Below are 12,823 nucleotides of genomic sequence, written 5' to 3' on the forward strand. Positions count from 1 at the left end.
GAAGGCAACGCCCTGTAGTGCTATGAATGTGTTTGAGGATTTTCTGTGATGATGCCTGGGGGATACATGGGTATTCTCAGCATATTAGAGTGTAAGAGCCTCTCACAACATCTGTTCCAACAACATCTCTAGACAGTACATGCAGTATCATCCTTAAAAGACAGTGTTCAGAAAGCCCTGAGCAAATGTTAAGATTTTCTGCCCACCTCCAAAGAGGACAGCAAACAAAGCAAGCAATTCATGTTCCAGCTCTCCATATACAATCATTTAGTATCTAGTAGTTACTTAGCCCCTAGTTTACATGCCTAAACTGTGAGACAGAATGTGTCCTGTGAGACCACAGGACATCAGAGATTTATGACCTGTGTCCCAGGGTTATTTTAATGTAAATCCCTAAAAGCTGGGGAGTACGAGTATGGCTGCTTGAGGAAGCCACATGTACCAGGACACCTTTCTTCTGAGGATATGAAGCTCTTTGAAGGGCATATGTGAGTGCCCTTCTGGAAAAGACGGTGCTAAAGAAAATCAGGAGGAGGACTCTCCCCAAACTATCCCAGAACCAAGCCTGACCCAAACAGTCCAAAGCCCAATAGCAGGGGGTACCTGAAATTAAGTTTTGCTGTCATAGGCAAAGAATCTGCAAGGTAAGCCCTCACATGTAAGCCTTCTCCCAAATCTCTGTCCATATTACTGGACTTTAATATCACCACTAGAGCCTGGACTTGAATCTCAGTTCTTGCGGTTCAGGTCTGGGAATCTCACCCTACTTGATTCCTGGAGCCCCCTTTTTCCAGGGCCTGGACACTCGCATGCATAACCGTCCCAACACCAAAACCATCTCCACACCTGCAGCTGGCTAACATCTTACTTCAAACTGGGCAGAACAGTGCAAACAGAATACTAGCTCCTGTCTAAATTCCAGCAAAATCTTGGCTTTAGCCCCTGCTGCCCTGCTCCAGACACCACAACACTGTCCCCTGGATACAGACGCTGTGTCCAACATTGCTAGTCCTCACCAAATTTATCTCTTCTTCCAGTCTCTCTTGCAGTTAGATGTGACTCTATGATTTAGTTTTACCAAAGGGAAGTAAGAAATGGTATTCCAAGTTTAGCCCATAAAAACCTCGTATGTGCCTCTTTCCCCTTCCAGGGCAACCTTGAGAGTTGTTTATTAAAAATGGCAAAGTGGGGCTTCCCTGGTGGTGCAGTGGTTAAGAATCCACTTGCCAACGCAGGGGACACAGGTTTGAGCCCTGGTCCGGGAAGATCCCACATGCCGCAGAGCAACTAAGCCCGGGCGCCACAACTACTGAGCCCACACGCCTAGAGCCCATGCTCCACAACAAGAGAAGCCTCCGCAATGAGCAGCCCGTGCACCACAACGAAAAGTAGCCCCCGCTCGCTGCAACTGGAGAACGCCCGCGTGCAGCAACGAAGACCCAATGTGGCCAAAAATAAATAATAAAATAAAATAAATTAATTTAAAAAAAAGGCAAAGTCGTGCTCACTTCAGCAGCACATATACTAAAATTGGACCAATACAGAGAAAATTAGCATGGACCCCTGCACAAAGATGCCACGCAAATTCATGAAGCATTCCATTTTTTAATAACCTATAATGGAATATAATATGAAAAAAATAACTGAATCACTTTGCTGTACACCTGAAACTAACACAATATTGTAAATCAACTCTACTTCAATTTTTTTAAATTGCAAAGCCTGTCAGCCTGGCTCCCTGAATGCCTGTGCAGGGCATAGTTCCCCACCAACTTGAAATGTCTTGAACTCTTCTTGTGAGTGAAAATAAACTTGAATGTATTTGAGCCATTATACATCATGGAGACTTTGGTTACTACAGTTGGCCTATCCAACTAATACAAGTGGAGCAAGCCCCAATCCACAACACCCTTTAGAGAATCATCCACGAGGACCCTCCTCATTGGTGAGTTAACCTCCTTGGCCCTGTACTCAGTCTTAGCTTGCTGGTTTCTCCCACCCTGCATGGCTGAGATCCCAGCTTCTTATCTTCCAATTCCATCTAAACAAGCACAGCACTCTATGAACTCAGGGATGGAAAAAGCTGGATTTATGGCAAGGAGATGCGGGCGTGTACACATGCACAGCCCTGAGCCTGTTTCTCTCAGTCTGCTCATCCAAGGGTGGCTTGAATGGCATCCCTCAGTGAGGGAATGTAAGCCTATAACTTCAGTGTCACTCTGTGAAGAGATGACAGGATCCAAAAGAATGCCAATCAATATATTACTCACTTTCCTTGCTTTTCTAGAGTAGATTTTTTTTTCATTTGTTCTTGTGATAGTAGATGTGGAAATTGCCTTCTTTGGGGTAATTAAGAACTTCTGAAACCAAGTGGAACTTCCGTTAACCCAGTTTATAAACAATGTTAGGGGTGTTCTGGGTCCCTATCTGATGTGCTTTTCTTGCAATGCTTAAACGAGGCTTAGAACCTGAGCCCTTGAACCAGCAGAGGGCAGAGATGAGACACAAGAGAGAGGCTTGGGGAACATAGTAAGACCAGTGAATTATCATGAGCATGGGCCAGCTGTTGAACTTTATTTGCTGTGAAGGGAATTCCTTTATCAGAAGAAATGCTATGTGGAATACTATGATGGTATATAAGGCATTCTGTAAACCCAAGGATGATAGATTTAGCAGAAGCTTTGCATTCAGGGAAATCAAATCCATGTCCAAAGTGTCTATTCCAATAAGGATAAAGTGCTGCCCCTTCCATGATGGAAGCAGTCCAGTGTAATCAAAGCGGTGCCATACTGGAGGCTCAGTATCGCTCTCTACTGCTGGCAGGTTGGGCACTCAGCAGCAGTATAGCCAAGTTGGCCTTGGTGAGAAGTCCATGTTGTTGAGCTCATACATAACCTCCATATGAATTTAGGACCAGCCTTTCCATTTTTTGCATAAAAAGATTATTGGAACTTCCATAGGGATTGCACTGAATTTGTAGGTTGCTTTGGGACATACTGCCATCTTAACATTAAGTCTTTCTTCTAATGCATGATATCTTTCCATTTATTTGGGTCTCCTTTAATTTCTTTCAGCAATGTTTTGTATCTTCTTAAACTTGTTGAGACTTGTTTTGTGGCCTACCATATGATCTATGATGGAGAATTTTCCATATGCCTTTGAGAAGGATGGTCTGCTGCTGTTAGGTGGAATAGTCTGTATACATCTGTTAGGCCCATTTTGTCTATAATGTTGTCCAAAACCACTGTTTTCTTATTGATTTTCTGTCTGGATGATCTATGCATTGTTGAAAGTACAGGATTGAAGTTCCTACTATTACTGTAGTGTTTCTTACTCCCTTCAGATCTGTTAGTATTTGCTTCATATATCTAGGTGCTCTGATGTTGGGTGCATATATATTTACAACTGCTATAACCTCTTAATGAAGTGACCCCTTTATCATTAGTTAATGACCTTCTTTGTCTCTTGTTGCTGTTTTTGACTTAAAGCTTAAAGTCTATTTTGTCTGATATAAGTATTGTTACCCCTGCTCTCTTGGTTTCCACTTACATGAAATATTTTTTCCTATCTCTTCACTTTCATCATACGTGTATACTTAAAGTTTAAGTGAATCTCTTGTAGGCAGATACAGATGGGTCTTATTTTCTTATCCACCTAGCCACTCTATGACTTTCCATTGGATAATTTAATCCATTTACAAGTAGAGTAATTTTTGATGACTTACTAATCAAGTGAGGACTTACTAATGACATCTTATTGTTTTCTGGCTGTTTTGTAGTTCCCTTATTCCCTTGCTCTTCTCTTACTACCTTCCTTTGTGAACTGATGATTTTTCATTTTGATATGCTTTCTCTTCTCTTAACCTTTTGTGTATCTACTGTAGGTTTCTGTTTTATGGTTACCATGAGGTTCACATAAAACATTTTATAGATATAGCAGTCTATTTTACACTGATAATGACTTATCTTCAATCACATACAAAAATTCCACCCTTTTACTTCCCCCCTTTTGTTTCCGATATCACAATTTATCCCTTTTTATATTGTGTATTCATAAATTATTATAGCTACAATTATTTTTAATACTTTTGCCCTTTAACATTTATACTAGAGTTAAGTGGTTAGCACACCACTATATTACAGTATTAGAGTAATCTGATTTCGACTATATACTTACCTTTTCCTGTATATTTTCATGTTTTCATGCTACTAATTAACATCCTTTCATGTTTTCATGTTATTCATTAGCATATTTTCATTTCAGCTTGAATAACTTCTTTCAGCATTTCTTACAAGGCAGGTCTAGGGGTGATCAACTCCATCCAGCTTTTGTTTGCCTGGGAAAATGTTTATATCTCTTTGATTTGTGAAAGACAGCTTTGCCAGTTAGACATGATTTTTTTCTTTCAGTTTTTTCTTTCAGTTGTATATATTTCACTTTCAATATATCATTCTACTCTCTCCTAGCCTGCAAGGTTTCTGCTGAGAATTCTCCTGGCAGGCTTATGGGAGTTCCCTTGTAAGTTACAACTTTCTTCTCTCTTGCTGCTTTTAAGATTCTCTTTTTGTCTTTAATTTTTGACAGTTTTATTATAATGTGTCTTGGAGAATAATCACTTTTAATTTGAGATCATTTGATGACCTATGAGCTTCATGAACTTGAATATCTATATTTCTCCCCAGATTTGGGACATTCTCATCCATTATCTCCTTAAATAAACTTTCTTCCCTCTTCTACCTTTCTTCTTCTTTTGGGACTCCAATAATTCACAGGTAGTTTCTTTTTATGGTTAATTTTGGTCAGTTTCAGCTCTTAGCACAGTAGTAGCTACCTATTCCCCCACCCCTAGCCCTCTGGCAAGCAGCTGTGCATGTATTGCAGGAACAACCTGCACATAACTTGCAGGAGCCAGGGTTGGCCAAAAAAAAAAAAAGTGTGGGGGGGGGAGAGAGAGAGAGAGAGAGACCCTGTCCTCCAATTATCAGGGATCTGTGCTTTGACTGCTGATTGATGCTTTTGATCACAAAGGTGCAGACAAAGAGGTAGGGAGCCATTTTTGTTGCACCACCCCCCATTGTTGGAAGTCCCTCCCCCTATGGATTAAATGACTTCTAGGTGATATGAAGGTCCAGTGCCCTTTTTTCTAGGACATTCAAAATCAACTGCATCTGTGGAGGAAATGAGAAAGTGACTGTGCATGCCCAGGAAAGGGGACAGGCTGAAAATAGACATTAGAAGACATTACATTTATTCCTCAGGCTAATCCTTGACACAAAAATAATCTGCAACAAACAAAAGAAAAAACAAAGTAATAAAAACATTTTTTTTATAAACCAGCAAACCCTAGGGAAGGGGGAGAACCTGATTTGCATTTACAACGTTATTAGATTCAAATGTCCAGCTGTCAACAAAATTCACAAAAGAAAAAGAAAAGTATGACTCATTCAAAGGAAAAAATAAATAAACAGAAACTGTCCCTGAAAAAGACCTGGTGGCAGATCTACTAGATGAAAACTTTAAAACAACAGTCTTAAAGATGCTCAAAAACTAAAAGAAGATGTGGAGAAAGCCAAGTCAACAATGTGTGAAAAAAATGGAAATATCAATAAAGAGATGGAAAACCTAAAAAACAGAAAAGAAATACTGGAGCAGAAAAGTACAATAAATGAAATTTAAAATTTACTATAGAGGGTCAAAGACAAATTTGAGCAGGCAGAAGACATAATCAGCAAAACTGAAGATAGGACACTGAAATTATTAAACCAGAGGAACAAAAAGAAAAAAGATTGAAGAAAAGTGAACACTAACTTCAGGAAACAAGAAAAATCTCAAATAAAAACCTAACCTTACAATGAAAGCAACTAGAGAAAGAAGAACAAACAAAACCCAAAGTTAGTAGAAGGAAAGAAATCATAAAGATCAGAGCAGAAATAAATGAAATAGAGACAAAGAAAAGAGCAGAAAAGATCAATGAAATCAGCTAGTTCACTGAAAAGATAAAGAAAATTGATAAACCTTTAGCTAGACTCATCAGGAAAAAATGGGAGAGAGCTCAAATCAATAAAACTAGAAATGAAAAAGAAGTTAGAACTCACACCACAGATATACAAAGGATCATAAGAGACTACTACAAGCAACTATATGCCAATAGAATGTACAACCTAGAAGAAATGGACAAATACTTAGAAAAGTACAATCTTCCAGGAATGATCCAGGAAGAAATAGAAAATATGAACAGACTGATTGCAAGTACTGAAATTGAAACTGTGATTTTAAAACTTCCAACAAACAAAAGTCCAGAACCAGATGGCCTCACAGGCAAATTCTATCAAACAGTTAGAGAAGAGTTCCTATCCTTCTGAAACTCTTCCAGGGACTTCCCTCTGGTGAAGTGGTTAAGAATCTTCCTGCCAATGCAGGGGACACGGGTTCAATCCCTGGTCCGGAGAGATCCTATTTGCCACGGAGCAACTAAGCCCATGTGCCACAACTACTGAGCCTGAGCTCTAGAGCCCACGAACCACAACTACTGAGCCCGCATGCTCTAGGGCCTGTGTACCACAACTGCTGAGCCAACTGCTTCTGCAATGAGAAGCCCACGTACCACAACGAACAGTAGCCCCTGCTCACCATAACTAGAGAAAGTCTGCACACAGCAAAGAAGACCCAACACAGCCAAAACAAACAAATAAAAAAACAAAAACAAAAAAAACTCTCCCAAAAAACTGCAGAGGAAGGAACACTCCCAAGCTCATTCTGAGACCACCATCACCCTGATACCCAAACCAGAGAAAGATATCATAAAAAAGGAAACTTACAGGCCAGTATCACTGATGAATATAGATGCAAAAATCCTCAACAAAATACTAGCAAGCCGAATCCAACAACACATTAAAAGGATCATACACCATGATCAAGTGGGGTTTATCCCAGGGATGCAAGGATTCTTCAATATGTGCAAATCAATCAGTGTGATACACATCAACAAACTGAGGAACAAAAAACACATGATCATCTCAGTAGATGCAAAAAAAGCTTTTGAAAAAATTCAACACCCATTTATGACCAAAGGAAAAAAAAAACTCTCCAGAAAGTGGGCATAGAGGAAACCTACCTCAACATAATAAAGGCCATATATGACAAACCCACAGCTAACATCATTCTCAACAGTGAAAAACTGAAAGCATTTCCTCCAAGATCAGGAACAAGACAAGAATGTCCAGTCTCACCACTTTTATTCAACATAGTTTTGGAAGTTCCAGCCATGGCAATCAGAGAAGAAAAAGAAATAAAAGGAATGCAAATTGGAAAAGAAGAAGTAAAACTGTCACTGTTTGCAGATGACATGATACTATATAGAGAAAATCCTAAAGATGCTACCAGAAAATTACTAGAGCTCATCAATGAATTTGGTACAGTTGCAGGATACAAAATTAATACACAAAAATCTCTTGCATTCCTATACACTAACAACAAAAGGTTAGAAAGAAAACGAAACAATCCCATTTACCATCACATCAAAAAGAATAAAATACCTAGGAATAAACGTACGTAAGGAGGCAAAAGATCTGTACTCAGAAAACTATCAGGTGCTGAAGAAAGAAATCAAAGATGACACAACAGATGGAGAGATATACCATATTCTTGGATTGGAAGAATCAATATTGTGAAAATAACTATACTGCCCAAAGCAATCTACAAATTCAATGCAATACCTATCAAATTACAATGGCATTTTTCACAGAATATGAACAAAAAAATTTTACAACTTGTATGGAAACACAAAAGACCCCCAAATAGCCAAAGCAATCTTGTAAAGAAAAACGGAGCTGGAGGAATTGGGTTCCTTGACTTCAGACTATACTACAAAGCTACAGTAATCAAAACAGTTTGGTACTGGCACAAAAACAGATACATAGATCAATGGAACAAGATAGAAAGTCCAGAGATAAACCCACACACCTATGGTCAGCTAATCTATGATGAAGAAGGCAAGAATATATAATGGAGAAAAGACAGTCTCTAAAATAAGTGGTGCTGGGAAAACTGGATAGCTGCACGTAAAAGAATGAAATTAGAACACTTTCTAACACCATACACAAAAATAAACTCAAAATGGATTAAAGACCTAAATGTAAGGCTGATACTATAAAACTCCTAGAGAAAAATATAGGTAGAACACTCTCTGACATAAATCACAGCAATATCATTTCTGATCCACCATCTAGAGGAATGAAAATAAAAACAAAAATAAACAAATGGGACCTAATTAAACTTAAAACCCTTTGAACAGCAAAGGAAACCATAAACAAAGTAAAAAGACAACTTACAGAATGGGAGAAAATATTTGCAAGTGAAGTGACTGACAAGGGATTAATCTCCAAAATATACAAACAGCTCATGCAGCTCAATATCAAAAAAACAAACAACCCAATCAAAAAAGGGGCAGAATATCTGAATAGACACTTCTCTGAAGAAGATATACAGATGGACAAGAAGCACATGAAAAGATGCTCAACATCACTAATTATTAGATAAATGTAAATCAAAACTACAATGAGGTGTCACCTTGCACCAGTCAGAATGGCCATCATCAAAAATCTACACACAGTAAATGCTGGAGAAGGTATGAAGAAAAGGGGACCCTTCTAAACTGTTGGTGGGAATGTAAATTAGTACAGTCACTATGGAGAACAGTATAGAGCTTCCTTAAAAACCTAAAAATAGAGCTGCTATATGGTCCAGCAATTCCACTCCTGGGCATATACCTGCAGAAAACCATAATTCAAAAAGATACATGGACCCCAATGTTCATTGCAGCTCTATTTACAATAGCCAGGACATGGAAGAAACCTAAAGGTCCATTGACAGAGGAATGTATAAAGAACATGTGGTACATATACACAATACAATGGAATATTACTCAGCCATAAAAAAAGAATGAAATAATGCCATTTGCAGCAACATGGATGGACTTAGAGATTGTCATACCAAGTGAAGTAAGTCAGACAGAGAAGGACAAATATTGTATGATATCACTTATACGTGGAATCTAAAAAAATGGTACAAATGAACTTATTTACAAAACAGAGAGTCACAAATATAGAAAACAATCTTATGGTTACTGGGGGGAAAGTTGGGGGGGGATAAATTGGGAGATTGGGATTGACATATACACACTACTATATGTAAAACAGATAACTAATACGGACCTACTGTATAGCACAGGGAACTCTACTGAGTACTCTGTAATGACCTACATGGGAAAAGAATCTAAAAAAGAGTGGATATATGTATATGTATAACTGATTAACTTTACTGTGCAGCAAAAACTAACAGAGCATTGAAGATCAACTATACTCTAATAAAAAAATTTTAAACAACATAAAATATATGCTCAAATAATTAATTAATTTACTAGAGAGATTCAAAGACAAATTTGAGCAGGCAGAAGAAATAATCAGGAAAATTGAAGATAGGACAATGAAATTATTAAGTCAGAGGAACAGAAAGAAAAAAGATTGAAGAAAAGTTAACAGAGCCTAAGGGATCTGAAGACTATCATGTAGCAGAACACCATCCACACTGTAGGAGTCCCTGAAGGAAAAGAGAGCAAGAAAGAAGAAGAGAGAATATTTGAGGAAAAAATGGCTGAAAACTTCCCAAGTTTGAGGAAAGATATAAATATAAACATCCAAAAAGCTTGATGAACTCCAAGTAAGATTAACTCAAAGAGACTCATACCAAGACACATTATAATCAAACTTTCAAAAGACAAAGAGAATCTTGAAAGCAGCAAGAGAAGTAACTCATCACATATAAGGGATACTCAATTATATTATCAGCAGATTTCTCATCAGAAATTTTGGAGGCCAGAAGGAAGTAGGCCAACATATTCCAACTACTAAAAGAAAAAACTGTCAACCAAGAATCTTACACCCAGCAAAACTGTCCTTCAAAAGTGAGGGAACCACTGGCATTTTTCACAGAACTAGAACAAAAAATTTCACAATTTGTGTGGAAACACAAAAGACCCCAAATAGCCAAAGCAATCTTGAGAACGAAAAATGGAGCTGGAGGAATCAGGCTCCCTGACTTCAGACTATACTACAAAGCTACAGTAATCAAGACAGTATGGTACTGGCACAAAAACAGAAATATAGATCAATGGAACATGATAGAAAGCCCAGAGATAAACCCACACACGTATGATCACCTTATCTTTGATAAAGGAGGCAAGAATATACAGTGGAGAAAAGACAGCCTCTTCAATAAGTGGTGCTGGGAAAACTGGACAGGTATATGTAAAAGTATGAAATTAGAACACTCCCTAACACCATACACAAAAATAAGCTCAAAATGGATTAAAGACCTAAATGTAAGGCCAGACACTATAAAACTCTTAGAGGAAAACATAGGCAGAACAGTCTATGACATAAATCACAGCAAGATCCTTTTTGACCCACATCCTAGAGGAATGGAAATAAAAACAAAAATAAACAAATGGGACCTAATGAAACTTAAAAGCTTTTACACAGCAAAGGAAACCATAAACAAGACCAAAAGACAACCCGCAGAGTGGGAGAAAATATTTGCAAATGAAGCAACTGACAAAGGCGTAATCTCCAAGATTTACAAGCAGCTCATGCAGCTCAATAACAAAAAAACAAACAACCCAATCCAAATATGGGCAGAAGACCTAAATAGACATTTCTCCAAAGAAGATATACAGATTGCCAACAAACACATGAAAGAATGCTCAACATCATTAATCATTAGAGAAATGCAAATCAAAACTACAATGAGATATCATCTCACACTGGTCAGAATGGCCATCATCAAAAAACCTATAAACAGGGCTTCCCTGGTGGTGCAGTGGTTGAGAGTCCGCCTGCCGATGCAGGGGACACGGGTTTGTGCCCTGGTCTGGGAAGATCCCACATGCCGCGGAGCGGCTAGGCCCGTGAGCCATGGCCACTGAGCCTGCGCGTCCGGAGCCTGTGCTCCGCAACGCGAGAGGCCACAACAGTCAGAGGCCCGCATACTGCAAAAAAAAAAAAAAAAAACTACAAACAATAAATGCTGGAGAGGGTGTGGAGAAAAGGGAACACTCTTGCACTGTTGGTGGGAATGTCAATTGATACAGCCACTATGGAGAACAGTATGGAAGTTCCTTAAAAAACTAAAAATAGAACTACCATATGACCCAGCAATCACCCTACTGGGCATATACCCTTGAAAACCATAATTCAAAAAGAGTCATGTACCATGATGTTCATTGCAGCTCTATTTACAATAGCCAGGACATGGAAGCAACCTAAGTGTCCATCATCGGATGAATGGATAAAGAAGATGTGGCACATATATACAATGGAATATTACTCAGCCATAAAAAGAAATGAAATTGAGATATTTGTAATGAGGTGGATGGACCTAGAGTCTGTGATACAGAGTGAAGTAAGTCAGAAAGAGAAAAACAAATATCGTATGCTAACACATATATATGGAATCTAAAAAAAAAAAGGTCATGAAGAACCTAGGGGTAAGATGGGAATAAAGAAACAGACCTACTAGAGAATGTACTTGAGGATATGGGGAGGGGGAAGGGTAAGCTGTGACAAACTGAGAGAGTGGCATGGACACGTATACACTACCAAACGTAAAATAGATAGCTAGTGCGAAGCAGCCGTATAGCACAGGGAGATCAGCTTGGTGGTTTGTGACCACCTAGAGGGGTGGGATAGGGAGGGTGGGAGGGAGACGGAAGAGGGAAGAGATATGGGAACATATGTATATGTATAACTGATTCACTTTGTTATAAAGCAGAAACGAACACACCATTGTAAAGCAATTATACTCCAATACAGATGTTAAAAAAAGAAAAAAAGTGAGGGAGAGGGACTTCCTGGGTGGTCCAGTGGTTGAAACCTCACCTTCCAAAGCAGGGGGTACAGGTTCAATCCCTTGTCAGGGAGCTAGGACCCCAAATGCCTTGTGGTCAAAAAAAGACCCCAAAACATAAAACAGAAGCAATATTGTAACAAATTCAATAAAGACTTTAAAAATGTTCCACATCAAAAAAAAGAATCTTAAAAAAAAAAAAAGTGAGGGAGAAATTAAGACATTCTCAAATAAACATAAGTTGAGAGAGTTCAACACCACTAAATCTTCCTTAAAAGAAATCTCAAGGGAGTTGCTGTGTGAAATGAAAGGACACTAGACAGTAACTTGAAGCAATGTAAAGAAATAAAAATTTAATAAAGGTAAATACATGTACAATTATAAAACCTGGTATTATTGTAACAATGGTTGATAACTCCACATTTTGTTTTCCACATGATTTAAGAGACTAATACATTTTTTTAAAAACAATTATTAGTTTAAAAGCTAGTATTACTGTAACTATGGTTTGTAACTCCACATTTTGTTTTCTTACATAATTTATGAAGCTAATGCATTTAAAATAATTATTAGTTTACATTTTGGGGCACACAATGTATAAAGATATAATCTTGTGACATCAACAACCAAAAGGGGTGGGAACAGAACTGTTAAAAGAGCAGAATTTTTATGTCATTGAAGTTTAGATGGTATAAATTCAAATTAGAGTGTTATAACTTCAGGATGTTAAATGGAATACTCATGATATCCAGAAAGAAAACAGCTGTAGAATATTTACAGAGGAAATGAGAAAGGAATTTAAATGCGTCACTATAAAAAATCAACTAAACACAAAAGAAGACAGTAATGCAGGAAATGAGGGACAAAAAAACTATGTGGCATAGAGGAAACAGAAAGTGACAAGAGTAGGTCTCTTTATATC

General features: G+C 38.1%; 1 non-coding gene across 1 annotated transcript; it reads left to right on the top strand.

The window, feature by feature from the left end:
- Window positions 1–1,500: 1,500 nt before the first annotated feature.
- Window positions 1,501–1,608, top strand: LOC113620285 (U6 spliceosomal RNA). Its single transcript, XR_003432733.1, has one exon. It is a non-coding gene; the product is annotated as a U6 spliceosomal RNA (small nuclear RNA).
- The last annotated feature ends 11,215 nt before the right edge of the window (window positions 1,609–12,823 follow it).

Source organism: Aethalodelphis obliquidens, unplaced genomic scaffold (assembly GCF_003676395.1).
Source record: "Aethalodelphis obliquidens isolate GAN/ISIS:26980383/991018 unplaced genomic scaffold, ASM367639v1 scaffold7, whole genome shotgun sequence".
Taxonomy (NCBI): domain Eukaryota; kingdom Metazoa; phylum Chordata; class Mammalia; order Artiodactyla; family Delphinidae; genus Aethalodelphis; species Aethalodelphis obliquidens.